We start from the raw sequence: 13025 nt of genomic DNA, 5'->3' as shown, positions 1-13025 counted from the left end.
ACATATACTCAAGCAACCATTTTCCCCTTTGCTATCCGTTTGCTAACTCCTCGCTTCCTACGTTTAAATCGAAGTGCAAGCTTTCTAAGGCCAACTGGAGTCTTTGACTCCCCGGCGACATTCGATGAACAACATGTCCCCAGTTGGGATGACTACGTAGAGCACCTCCTGAAGGTTATCCTTTCCACCGCAGAACGTTCCATACCTCGCACTTTTTCTTTACCGCGCTGTGACCCGGTCGCTTGGTGGACTGAGGCGTGCCACGACGCGATACGCACGCGGAGACGTGCTCTCCGCGTTTTTTAACCGTCGTCCTATGATGGTGAACTGTATTCATTATAAACAGTTGAATATACAATGTCGTAGCATTATTCGCAATAGCAAAAATGCAAGCTGGATTTCATTTACTAGTTCTTTTAACAGTTCCTATCTCTCTCTTTCATTATTTGGGGTAACCTCTATCGGCTCTCTGGGACATAGGTCCATTCACCGATTTCCGGCCTGACCATAGCAAGTATTGTCATTGTGGAGCATATAGCTATCGCCAACACCTTGGCCGCTGTTTTGCGGAGATTTCGAGCTCTACTCAGTATCACCTCGACTTTCCTGCAAAGGAAACGAGTGTAGCAGCCTCAGGTGCTATCCTTCTCCTCTCAGAATCGCGAATGCTACAACGCCGCTATTACTATGGGGGAGCTAGAACATGCTTCCAGAATGAGATTTTCACTCTGCAGCGGAGTGTGCGCTGATATGAAACTTCCTGGCAGATTAAAACTGTGTGCCCGACCGAGACTCGAACTCGGGACCTTTGCCTTTCGCGGGCAAGTGCTCTACCAACTGAGCCACCGAAGCACGACTCACGCCCCGTACTCACAGCTTTACTTCCGCCAGTTCCTCGCCTCCTACCTTCCAAACTTTACAGAAGCTCTCCTGCGAACCTTGCAGAACTAGCACTCCTGAAAGAAAGGATATTGCGGAGACATGGCTTAGCCACAGCCTGGGGGATGTTTCCAGAATGAGAATTTTTCGCTCTGCAGCGGAGTGTGCGCTGATATGAAACTTCCTGGCAGATTAAAACTGTGTGCCCGACCGAGACTCGAACTCGGGACCTTTGCCTTTCGCGGGCAAGTGCTCTACCAACTGAGCCACCGAAGCACGACTCACGCCCGGTACTCACAGCTTTACTTCCGCCAGTTCCTCGCCTCCTACCTTCCAAACTTTACAGAAGCTCTCCTGCGAACCTTGCAGAACTAGCACTCCTGAAAGAAAGGATATTGCGGAGACATGGCTTAGCCACAGCCTGGGGGATGTTTCCAGAATGAGATTTTCACTCTGCAGCGGAGTGTGCGCTGATATGAAACTTCCTGGCAGATTAAAACTGTGTGCCCGACCGAGACTCGAACTCGGGACCTTTGCCTTTCGCGGACAAGTGCTCTACCAACTGAGCCACCGAAGCACGACTCACGCCCGGTACTCACAGCTTTACTTCCGCCAGTTCCTCGCCTCCTACCTTCCAAACTTTACAGAAGCTCTCCTGCGAACCTTGCAGAACTAGCACTCCTGAAAGAAAGGATATTGCGGAGACATGGCTTAGCCACAGCCTGGGGGATGTTTCCAGAATGAGATTTTCACTCTGCAGCGGAGTGTGCGCTGATATGAAACTTCCTGGCAGATTAAAACTGTGTGCCCGACCGAGACTCGAACTCGGGACCTTTGCCTTTTGCGGGCAAGTGCTCTACCAACTGAGCCACCGAAGCATTCTGGAAACATCCCCCAGGCTGTGGCTAAGCCATGTCTCCGCAATATCCTTTCTTTCAGGAGTGCTAGTTCTGCAATGTTCGCAGGAGAGCTTCTGTAAAGTTTGGAAGGTAGGAGGCGAGGAACTGGCGGAAGTAAAGCTGTGAGTACCGGGCGTGAGTCGTGCTTCGGTGGCTCAGTTGGTAGAGCACTTGCCCGCGAAAGGCAAAGGTCCCGAGTTCGAGTCTCGGTCGGGCACACAGTTTTAATCTGCCAGGAAGTTTCAGCTAGAACATGCTCTGACTCCATCTCAATCTTTCGCCCCAGGGCCGGACGATGTTTACACCTTTCTCTTATGGGAAACACTTTATTCTCGATACGTACAATTGCATTTGGGCAGATGACACGTTTCCGGGACGCTGACGCGAAGCACTGTCACGCCCATCAAGGACCAACTCCTTCCTTCTAGTTACCACCCGATTTCTCTCACTACCTGTGTTTCAAGGTGATGCGACGTATGATTTATACCCGGCTGGCATGGTGGTAGGGGCCGGCCGACGTGACCGAGCGGCTCTAGGGGCGAACGGTCGCAGGTTCGAATCCTGCCTCAGGCAGGGATGTGAGTGATGTCCTTCGGTTAACTAGGTTTAAGTAGTTGCAAGTTCTAGGGGGCAAATGACGTCAGATGTTAAGTCCCATAGTGCTCAGACCCATTTGAATCATTTTTGAGCATGGTGGTACTAATCTTGCAATCCACTAGTCACTGCGCAGTGTGGATTTCGAGCACGCCGTTCCGCAGTTGATCATCTCATCCCTTTGTCAGCCCATGTCATGAACGGTTCTTTGCGGAAATATCAGACTGCGGCTGTTGTTTTTGATTTGGAGAAAGCCTATGACACCTGCTGGAGAACAGGTATCCTCTGTTCTCTACAAGTGGGACTTCCAAGGCTGTCTGCCCCGTTTCCTCCAGGAATTTTTAAAATACAGTGTTTTCAAGGTACATATGGATTCGTCCTTGTTGAACATCTTAATCCAGGAGAACGGGGTTACTCAGGGCTCCATCCAGGGCGTCGTTCTCTTTGCTGTAGCCATTAACCCTACTACGGCCTGTCTTCCGCCAGGCACTCCGGCTCTCTTTCCATCGACGTCTTTGCGATCTATTGCAGTTCTCCACGGTCTTGTCTCCTTGAGCGGTGTCTTCAGCGATGTCGATCGTCTTTACTCGTGGAGTATCGACAGTGGCTTTCGCTTTTCCATCGACAAAACACTTTGTGTGAATTTGTGGCGGTGCAATCGGCTTTTTCGTCCATCTTTACACCTTCGACGTTTGTTCTTCCATTCACTGAAACTACGAAAGTCCTGCGGGCTCATGCTTGATAGGAAACTTTCTTGGTTCTGAATTCCCACGTGTCTTACCTGGGTGCACGCTGTACCTGTTCTCTCAGTGCCCTACGTGTCCTCAGCGGTACTTCACTGGGAAGCGAATCGGGCCATCCTCCACCTTTTGTACCAATGCCTTGTCCATTCGAAACTAGATTATGGTTGTTTCCTGTATGGATACACACGTCTATCCATCTTATACCTTTCTTAATACGATCCACCATCGTGGAATCCGTTTGGCCACTGGCGCCTTTTACATTAGACCAATTGAGTCTCTATGCGGAAACTGCCAAACCACCGCTGTTATACCGGCGTGATGTTCTCCTCACCATATACGCATGCCATTTGTTTGCCATACCCGGCCACCCATCGTATGCCTCGTTCTTCGATGACTCCCTTGACCGCCATTATGGGCTGCGTCCTTCTTCTCTGTTAACTCCCAGAGTTCGCTTTGCTTTTGGCTATTGCTCTGGCAGTTTAACTTCAACTACTATCCGTCACGTTCCTGAGGGTGTGAACCCTTCACAACCTTGGCTTCGTGTGGCGGCCCGTGTTCATCGTAGCCTTCATTCGCTTCCTAAGGAAACTAATCCAGGTTCGATCTTCGCATGGAATTTAGCGATAGTACCTTCGTGTAGACTGGTGCCTCTAAGACTGACCATGGTGTCGAGTGTACCTTCGTCATCGGTACCGACCATTTTCGGTATCTGCTTCCAGAACGCTGCTCAATATTTACAGCAGAACTCTTCGCCCTTTATCAGGCCACCCAGTACATGCGGTGGGACATATGCTCCGATTTTCTCAGTGCCCTTCAGAGCCTCTGCGTGTTGTATACAGTCCATCCCTTAGTGTAACTGGTTCAAGAGAGTTTACAGTTGTTCGCTGTTGAGGGAGCCATAGTGATGTCTGTGTTTATGATGTTCATGTGGGTTCCTGATCACGTCGGTCTTGACGGAAAATGAGGCTGTTAACGCTGCTGCCAAGGCTGCAGTCCTCCTATCTCGGTCTGCTTGCTCTTCCATCCCTTCGGGTGATCTTTTTGCCGTCTGTCGGCAGATGGTGTCACTTTCGCATCACCACTGGACATCTCTTTATGGGAACAAATTCTGGTGGATTAAATCTCTCCTAGCGGCTTGGCCGACCTCATCTCGGCCATCTCGCTGCGAGGAAATCATTTTAGCTAGGCTGGGTATTGGGCACTGTCGTTTTAGCCTCCGCCATTTGTTAAGTGGTGATCGCCCACTACTTTGTGCTCATTGTCGTTAACCTTTGACGGTTCTTCATTTCGTGACCCAATGCCCTTTTTTTTTTAGACTTATGTATGTTTGCCATCTGAGTTATCGCCCATTTTAGCGAACGACGCGAGTGCTGTCGACCGCGCTTTGCTTTTTATTCGTCGTAGCAATATGGCGAAGGTCATTTAAACTTCGGTTCGGGACATCGTCTGTCTGTACGGCTATTTCGTGAACTTTTCTCCACGAGGAAGTCCTTGTTCTTAGTTCGCTTTTTTCCGTCGATTGGGCTTAACATATAATCGCTTTAGGGTTCTTTACTTCTTGATGATCCAAGGCTATGACATGTGCTTATGACAGAAACGATAGAAAGAGGCAGTTAGTTTATTCCCATCCTTGATATTAAGTCTCGTTTGCCTAATTTCGCGTGAAATTTTATCTCCGTGGATTTGATACTCTTGTTTACTGCGAAAAGTGAACCATCTCCATTTTTCATTTGCCTACTATTTTGACACACAAAAATTTTCTCCATAAATCTGACTGATATCAGTTTCGAGTCAGATCTTGCTGCCAGGATAGTTGGTGTGCACCATGAAGAGCGTAGCATATGTGGATGTGCTTTTTCAGCAGGGCAATGCAAATCACCTTCCTGTCGAAGAAATGGTACAAGCGTGAGCACTGTATCGGGCAGTGATTACTTTACCCTGAAGGAACATCAAATGTGACAGAGCTGTAAAATTGCCCTCCATGTCATGAAGGATGGGATGGGACGGGACTGGTGTGTCGTGCGCGAATGCACTCTGTAATGGGCAGCCCACCAGGTCTACGCCGCACCTGTGTACGTCTACCACTCGTACACAGATGGAACCTACTCTCAAGACATCAGAGCGCCAGTCCATTCTCCATTCGACTCTTTCGCAACTCCAGAGTATCCGTGCTTGCCAAAGTCGTGGTGTCAGTGACAGACTGGCCAGAACCGCATGTCACCTTAGTCCTACAGCAAGCAGGCGATTCCCATCATGTGCCACATGTGTCCGGATTTCGTCTCTGAACGATGTTCGTAATGTTCGATCGGTCACCGCTGCTCACACATTGCGTCGACCTCGGCGTGCGCCTGTACTACTCGGGCGTCCGGAACCTGAGCTTCAGCTGTGGGAAATTTCCACAGACCACTGTCGAAAGCAGAGACATACTACCGCTACACAGTGCCAGACACGTGCAGTAATACGTCGATAAGTTCATCCTGCTTCCCGCTGGGCCACAATGCGACCCTGTTCAAATGCCTGACGTTGTTCAACAAGAGTACTTACGCGACGGTGGGGTATATTTGTGCCCTAGATTGAGTGTTTCAACCACTGTTCCCCTCTAAACCAGTCACAGCTACTGTCCGCAGTGTCAAAACAAATGGTGCACAGACTGCCTCCAACTTAGCGCCATCAGATCGCCGATGACAGTGATAAATGAATCAATAAATCTGCAAGCTGTATCCCTGTGCCACTGACCATAACCCTTGAGGGCTTTGCATTTTTTCAGGCAGTGTACAAATTTATACTACTTGGGTGGGTGCTGGATTTGTGTCTATGTTGGCTACGACATCGAGTAACTGTTGTTCATAGTAGCTTACCCGCGTTCCCATTTTCTTCACTATTATACCTACTTTTGCATTGTGGTTTCCGATTTTGTGTTTACAACCCTGTACTAGTCTGACGAAACCACCTGATCATCCTGATAACAAACTTCACTAATCTCCACTACATCTAACTTCAACCTATCTACTCGCCCTTTTCAGCTTCTCTAAGGCACCTACCCGATTAAGGGATCTAATGTTCCACGCTACGTCCCCTAGAATAACAGTTTTGTTTTTCCTGATGGCATACTTCTGAGTAGTCTCCTCCCAGAGGTCCGAATTGGGGACCATTTTACCCCTGGGGTATTTTACCCAGGATTCCACTGTTAACGCATACAGCAGAGTAGGATACTTCCGGGGAGAAATCACTTCTGTAATTTCCCATTGCCTTCAGCTGTTCGCAGTAACAGCACAGCAAGGCCATTTTGATTAATTTTAAAAGGCCAGATTAGTCGCTCATCCAGACTGAAAAGGCTACTGTCGTCTTTAGGATTCTCTGTCACAGAGTCACACAAGCCACTCCATATCGTCGAAGTCTGTAATTCATGGGGGGCTTGGGAAGCGGTGGAGGGGGGGGGGGGGGGGATGGGCACAGAGACGTATAGGATAAAGAGCGTAATTTCCAGCGGCGCGAGGCTCGTTGGTTCCTTGAACAGGGGGAGACCGTTTAACACCTGCGGTGCTGTGCTTCCTACTCTTCCCTCCCCTGCGGGCCTGTGCTGTAAGGCCATTATTCGGTTCGGTGGGTCAGCTAACGACTGAGCAGACGGGGGCGAGTTCGTTACCCTTGTATAACCAACAATTTCCCCTTTAGTACAAATACCTGCCGCTTTTTCCGCGCTGTCAATTGGGCTTAGATTAAGAGTACGGACAATCTTAACAGACAATGCAGTTCGCATAATGGTCCAGGCTTCGTAACAAATGAAATAGTATCTCGAACAGAACGACCTCCATGTCAACCAGCATGGATTCCGGAAAAATCGTCATGTGAAACCCAACCCACACGTTTCACATCATATTCTGAAAGAACTGGATCGTGGCAGTCAGGTAGGTGTAGTATTTCTTGATACGCCAAAAGTAATTGTCTCAGTATCACACCTAAGCTTATTATCGAAAGTACGGTTGTGAGGGGTATGAATCGAAGTTTATGAATGGACTGAGGATTTCTTGATAGCGAGAGCGCAACATATCTCGGATTGGAAATCACTGACAGATACAGAAATAACTTCAGGTGTGACCAAGGGAAGTGTGTCAGGTCTCTTTCTAATCACGTTTTATATTAATGATCTTGTGGAAAATATTAATAAAAACCGTAGGGTACTCGCTGATGATGCAGTTACCTTTAATGAAACACTGTGTGAAAAAAAGCTACACAAATATTCAGTCTCATCTTCATAAGATTTAAAAGTGATGCAAAGATTGGCAGTTTGCTTTAAAATTCAGAAATGTATAGTAGCGCCTTTTACAAAGCGAAAAACATAGTGTGCTATGGTTACAATATCAATAAGTCGCAGTTGAATTGATCAACTCTTACAAATACATGGGTGTAACCATTCGTAAAGGTTTGAGATGGAACGATACATAGCCCCAGTCATAGGTGAAGCTTGTGTGTGGACTTTAGTTCATTGGTAGAAAGCTAGGGAAATGCAATCAGACAACAAAGGAAATTGCTTACAGAATACTCTTGCGATCCGTCCTAACATACTGCTTAAGGTGTGTGTAGGGATCCTGAACGTTTACGAAAGAGGGCAGCACGAATAGTCACAGGTTTGTTTTACCTGTGTAAGTGTTTCACAGAGATTCTGAAGAAACTGAACAGCCAGACACTTGAAGATAGATTCAAACTATACAGAGAAAGACTAGGTTAGAGATGTATTATTAATGTTGCGACTTTAGTTGCAATATTTTGCGTATTTTCTGGTTACCGTCCAATGCGATTCGGAGCTACATCATCATTTCCAATGGCTCTCTATACCTATGGACGTTAAATGCGCCTCAGTTTTTCACCTAACAGAAGAACACAGTTGTTAGTTTTACGAGAAAACTATCTCAGGAGCGATTAATGAGGGAGATAGATTATTGTAAGGTATTACCTGTGGAAATGAGCGTACGGCATTGTGGGCCGAGAGTCCCCCATTCGGGGAAGTTCGGCCGCCGAGGGCAAGTACGTACTGCATTCGACGCCACACTGGGCGACTTGCGCGTTAGAGACACAACACCGAGTCCCTGGGCGGAGAAAATCTCCTGCCCCAGCCGGGAAAAGAACCCGGGCCCCTTGGCGTGGCATTCCGCCGCACCGACCACTCAGGTAACGGGGGTGGACATGTATTACCTGTGTTTGACCAGATAACATTTGTCTGCTACTTTGATGAAAAACTTCTACATTTTCACTTACATTTTGAATAATTTAGCATGTTTACGAGAGTATTATATGACTCAAATGAGGTATATATAACCTATGTTACAGTTGAGAGGCGCCCACATGCCTTGCTCATACTGTGGCATCATGCAGTCAGGCCTGCAAGATGAGTGGTCTGCCAAGCGAGTGGATTTATTCTTATTTCTTTCTCAAGTAACATCAATGACTGAATATGAGCTCTAGTACCCATAATTAAGCTACAAATTATTCCCCTGTTTGAATATTACGCAACGGAAACGGATAACGCACATCTGACTATTAGTAATTTACACAACTCTGATTGTTCACTACGCGCTGGCAATACCACATTTTCTTTCTTAACCAACGGCTTTGATCAACACGTGGCCATCGCACTGACACACCATTACATTTTATACAACAATTGCACATGACAAACTCCACCCAGTGGGCATGGCTTTACATTGGTGATTCTCCATCTTATGGTCTCGTAATTATCTAACGCTACACTTTCTGGATAGGATGGTGGATCTTTTGCTATATCTCACACTTCGACTCTCACACCCATCATCACGAAAATTTCTTCCAGATCGAGAGGTACAAAAAGGAACATGCATAACCTACTGCCTCTGAAACTATCTTGTTACTCTCCCATGCCAACCACACACACTTAAATTACATGAAATACATCACACTGGCAACATACAATACATCACAAAGAATGGTCACAACGTTAGAATCACTTCACTTTCAGCTTTCCCACTTCAATTAATATCATCCCAGTTTCACACGACACTGCCCCACTTAGTAACTTTTCTTTCCTACTACGAACTCTGGAGGATATATGCACGTCTTCCTGTGCAATGCAAGCCTAGTGGCGTTGCTGGATAGACGGCTGACTCACCTTGCTTCTCTCTCAGAGTATTAAAGTTTGAATCCAGCGTCACATGGAAACATAACACGCAAAGTAATACTAAGATCATATTCGTCACACACGCGAGTCCTCAGCTGATACCATGGACGAGTACTTCTCTTTCTCCTTTGTCTCACACAGATTGAGTCTCACACAGATTGAGTCTCACACAGATTGAGTCTCACACAGATTGAGTCTCACACAGATTGAGTCTCACACAGATTGAGTCTCACACAGATTGAGTCTCACACAGATTGAGTCTCACACAGATTGAGTCTCACACAGATTGAGTCTCACACAGATTGAGTCTCACACAGATTGAGTCTCACACAGATTGAGTCTCACACAGATTGAGTCTCACACAGATTGAGTCTCACACAGTACTCACCACGTGGAAGTACTCGTCTCTAATTTCAAGTCCTGCACACGCCGTTTCTTAAATATTTCCATCTTATAGTTCACACGCCAGTAATTCAGCTTAACTTTCGCACTCGGAAGTAATTCAACTTAGTACTAGCACTCGCAAGTATTTCAACTTAGTACTAGCACTCGCAAGTATTTCAACTTAGTACTAGCACTCGCAAGTATTTCAACTTTATGCTACACGTGGTTTCATTGTGACCGTTGGTCACTTCCGAAGAGTACTACGATCCCCTTAATATTACCTGCCTGGCATTTAATTTTCCCCACAACAGTTCCTGAAATAGAAAAACAATTATTCCAAACTACTCTTAAGTATTTCACATCCATACCATTCTCTCCACTCTTTTTGTCTTTACGGAGCACACCTAAGACAGGTCTTAACAAAACAAGATCCAGCGCCAGAGTGCTGAAATATGGCCGTTCTTCAGGTTACATCGCACCTCCGCCGAGGTGGGGGAGCACCTTGCTATCGTATTGGTCAGCCACATTTCAGGCGCTCAAAGCTGCGGTAAATTTCATCTCTTTGGTTCCACCAAAGGTGACCAAAGAACCGTCTCAAAGGTGATCATATATTGCACATTCACTATCTGCGATTAGCAGACGACCATGCATTCATTCATTTCACAGAGATCAATTAAATAAATAAATTGTCCTTCTTTCCTACACTGGTATCCGGCTTCGGTGTATTAAGTGAAATTATTACAAAAAATATGTTGTTCTGACAAGAACAACGAAGAATGTTGTACCTATTTTCAATGTCGGGTGGTACTGTATCCTTTCACAGTGATTTGATGGAGTACTGAATTTCGTATTTCCGTTTATCCATATTGACGAGACCAGTGTAAGTGGAATGATATATGAGGTGATATCTTTGAGAGGGAGAGGGGGGGGGGGGGGGGGGAAGGAAATTTTGTTCACTACGACTTGTGAGGTTATTGTATTAATAACCCTCGTGACTGAATACAGAAAGTAATCTGTTGTGTTGGCTATTTGTCTTTTCATTCAGCATGTCAGTGGTTTGGAATATCTGGGCCTCTAGTACGTTGAGTTTTGTGTCTGAGGATTGTCTGTGGCCATCTGTGAGATCCTTATTGATTCCTAGATGGCCGTGTTTGCTGCCATAAAGATAAGTTTCCATTGCAGATTTACGTACATGTAAACAGTGAGCTGACTAGTGTTCATTCTTTCCTATGGCAAATGATCTGCGTGTTCTTTGTAAAAACTGGATCACTCTGGCCATGAGTTCGTGTAACCAGCTGAATGCTTAGTTTTTCAAGGTTGTTGCAACGATGAGAAAGGACATGCTTTATTTTTTGTGTAATAGCTCATTTTAATGCCATATCTTTTTGAAATGATTTGCAATTTAAGAGGCTCTTTCAATGTATGGTATAAAGAAATATTTTATGATTTTATTTGATTTTGGTAACAATTGTGTTCTTTCATTTCTATTTTCTTTCTTTTTCATGTTACAACAGGTTGCCTTCTTTATTCAGTCACTGTATTTAAAACAACCCTACAAGAATGAATGAACACAATTCCCTTGTGACTGTCTCAAACATAAGTACACCCTGTCACCTCCATCTCTTTCCAAGTACCCCCGGTATTGTACTCAGTACTCATTGTCACTTTGCAGTAGGTTGTTTCACTTCAGGTGTTTGCATACACTTAAAGTGTGTGGGACCCGTACCAAATAGGACTAACAGAGGACACTGAACGTATATGGAGAAGGCAGCACGAATGGTCACAGGTTTGTCTGAACCGTAGGAGAGTGTCACAGAGATACTAGGGGCATTGTCCCGGGAAAGTCTGTTAAGTTTCAAGAACCGGCTTTAATTGTTACTCTGGGAGTGTATTACAACCCCCTACGTATTGCTCACATAGGGATCGTGAGGATAAAACTAGAACAATTACTGCACGCACAGAGGCATTCGAACAGTCTTTCTTCTAACACTCCATACGTGATTGGAACGGGAGGAAACCCCAATAATTGGCACAATGGGATGTACCCTCTGCCATGTACCTCACGGTGGTCCCCAGAGTATGAATGTAGATGGAAAAAAAATATGATGTTATTACAGCAAAAATTACACATTTCACAATAAGAACAGTAAGTAGTAACGAGTATTTTGAGTCACTCTCAATGTTATCACATCAAATGTGTTGAATATGTAAGAATATAAAACAAAACTTAACTGTCGCTCCTCAAAATAATTTGTTGTTATATTTCGTGCATCTGTGTATCCCGAAGTAATACAAAGCTCAATATTCCATCATATCATTGTAACACAGGTTAAATATACGTCACTTGTGTCATTTAGTACTCAAATAAACATGGTAAATTGTTCAGAATGTAAATGCAGATGTAAACGTTTTCTACCAGTGCAGAAGACGAATGTTATGTGGTCAAACGCGGGCGATATGTTACATTGTTTGCTCTATTTCTCTCATTAATTTCGCCAACCATTTTGAAGTGCATACAGACGGCACCCCTCAAAATACCAGTTATGTTGTATCTTATTGTTCCATTCACTTACGGAGCGCGAGGAAAATGACATTAAACGCCTCTGTGCGCATTGTATTTAAGCTAATCTCGTCTTCGCGATCCCTACGGGTGCGATATGTATGGGCTTGTACTATTCCTAGAGTCATTATTTAAAGCTTATTCTTGAAACTTTGTAAGTAGTGTTTCTCGACTTCATTTTATTAATGCATCTTAAGTCTTAGGTTGTCCTTAACTACACTACTGGCCATTAAAATTGCTACACCAAGAAGAAATGCAGATGATGAACGGGTATTCATTGGACAAATATATTATACTAGAACTCACATGTGATTACATTTTCACGCAATTTGGGTGCATACATCCTGAGAAATCAGTAGTCAGAACAACCACCTCTGGCCGTAATAAAGGCCCTGATACGCCTGGGCATTGAGTCAAACAGAGCTTGGATGGCGTGTACAGGTGCAGCTGCCCATGCAGCTTCAACACGATACCACAGTTCATCAAGAGTAGTGACTGGCGTATTGTGACGAGCCAGTTGCTCAACCACCATTGACCAGACGTTTTCAATTGGTGAGAGATCTGGAGAATGTGCTGGCCAGGGCAGCAGTCGAACATTTTCTGATCCAGAAAGTCCCGTACAGGACCTGCAACGTGCGGTCGTCCATTATCCTGCTGAAATGTAGGGTTTCGCAGGGATCGAATGAAGGGTAGAGCCACAGGTCGCAAAACATTTGCAATGTAACGTCCACTGTTCAAAGTGCCGTCAATACGAACAAGAGGTGCCCGAGACGTGTAACCAATGGCACCCCATACCACCACGCCCTGTGATACGC

At 45.5% G+C, this 13025-nt stretch overlaps 1 protein-coding gene and 4 non-coding genes across 5 annotated transcripts in view; 2 read left to right on the top strand and 3 right to left on the bottom strand.

Annotated features, from left to right (window-relative positions):
- The window catches only part of LOC126278722 (histone-lysine N-methyltransferase SETD1A-like), a 493303-nt gene that overhangs the window by 6540 nt on the left and 473738 nt on the right, over positions 1 to 13025 (top strand). The gene's annotated exons all lie outside the window — the stretch shown is intronic.
- Trnas-cga (transfer RNA serine (anticodon CGA)) lies at positions 779 to 853 on the bottom strand. Its single transcript has one exon. It is a non-coding gene; the product is annotated as a tRNA-Ser (tRNA).
- Trnas-cga (transfer RNA serine (anticodon CGA)) lies at positions 1082 to 1156 on the bottom strand. The gene has a single exon. It is a non-coding gene; the product is annotated as a tRNA-Ser (tRNA).
- Positions 1684 to 1758, bottom strand: Trnal-caa (transfer RNA leucine (anticodon CAA)). The gene has a single exon. It is a non-coding gene; the product is annotated as a tRNA-Leu (tRNA).
- On the top strand, positions 1922 to 1996 carry Trnas-cga (transfer RNA serine (anticodon CGA)). The gene has a single exon. It is a non-coding gene; the product is annotated as a tRNA-Ser (tRNA).

The sequence above is a fragment of the Schistocerca gregaria genome, chromosome 6 (assembly GCF_023897955.1).
Source record: "Schistocerca gregaria isolate iqSchGreg1 chromosome 6, iqSchGreg1.2, whole genome shotgun sequence".
NCBI classification, from domain to species: domain Eukaryota; kingdom Metazoa; phylum Arthropoda; class Insecta; order Orthoptera; family Acrididae; genus Schistocerca; species Schistocerca gregaria.
The sequence above is the reverse complement of the archived record's forward strand: the minus strand, read 5'-3'. Positions and strand labels throughout refer to the sequence as shown.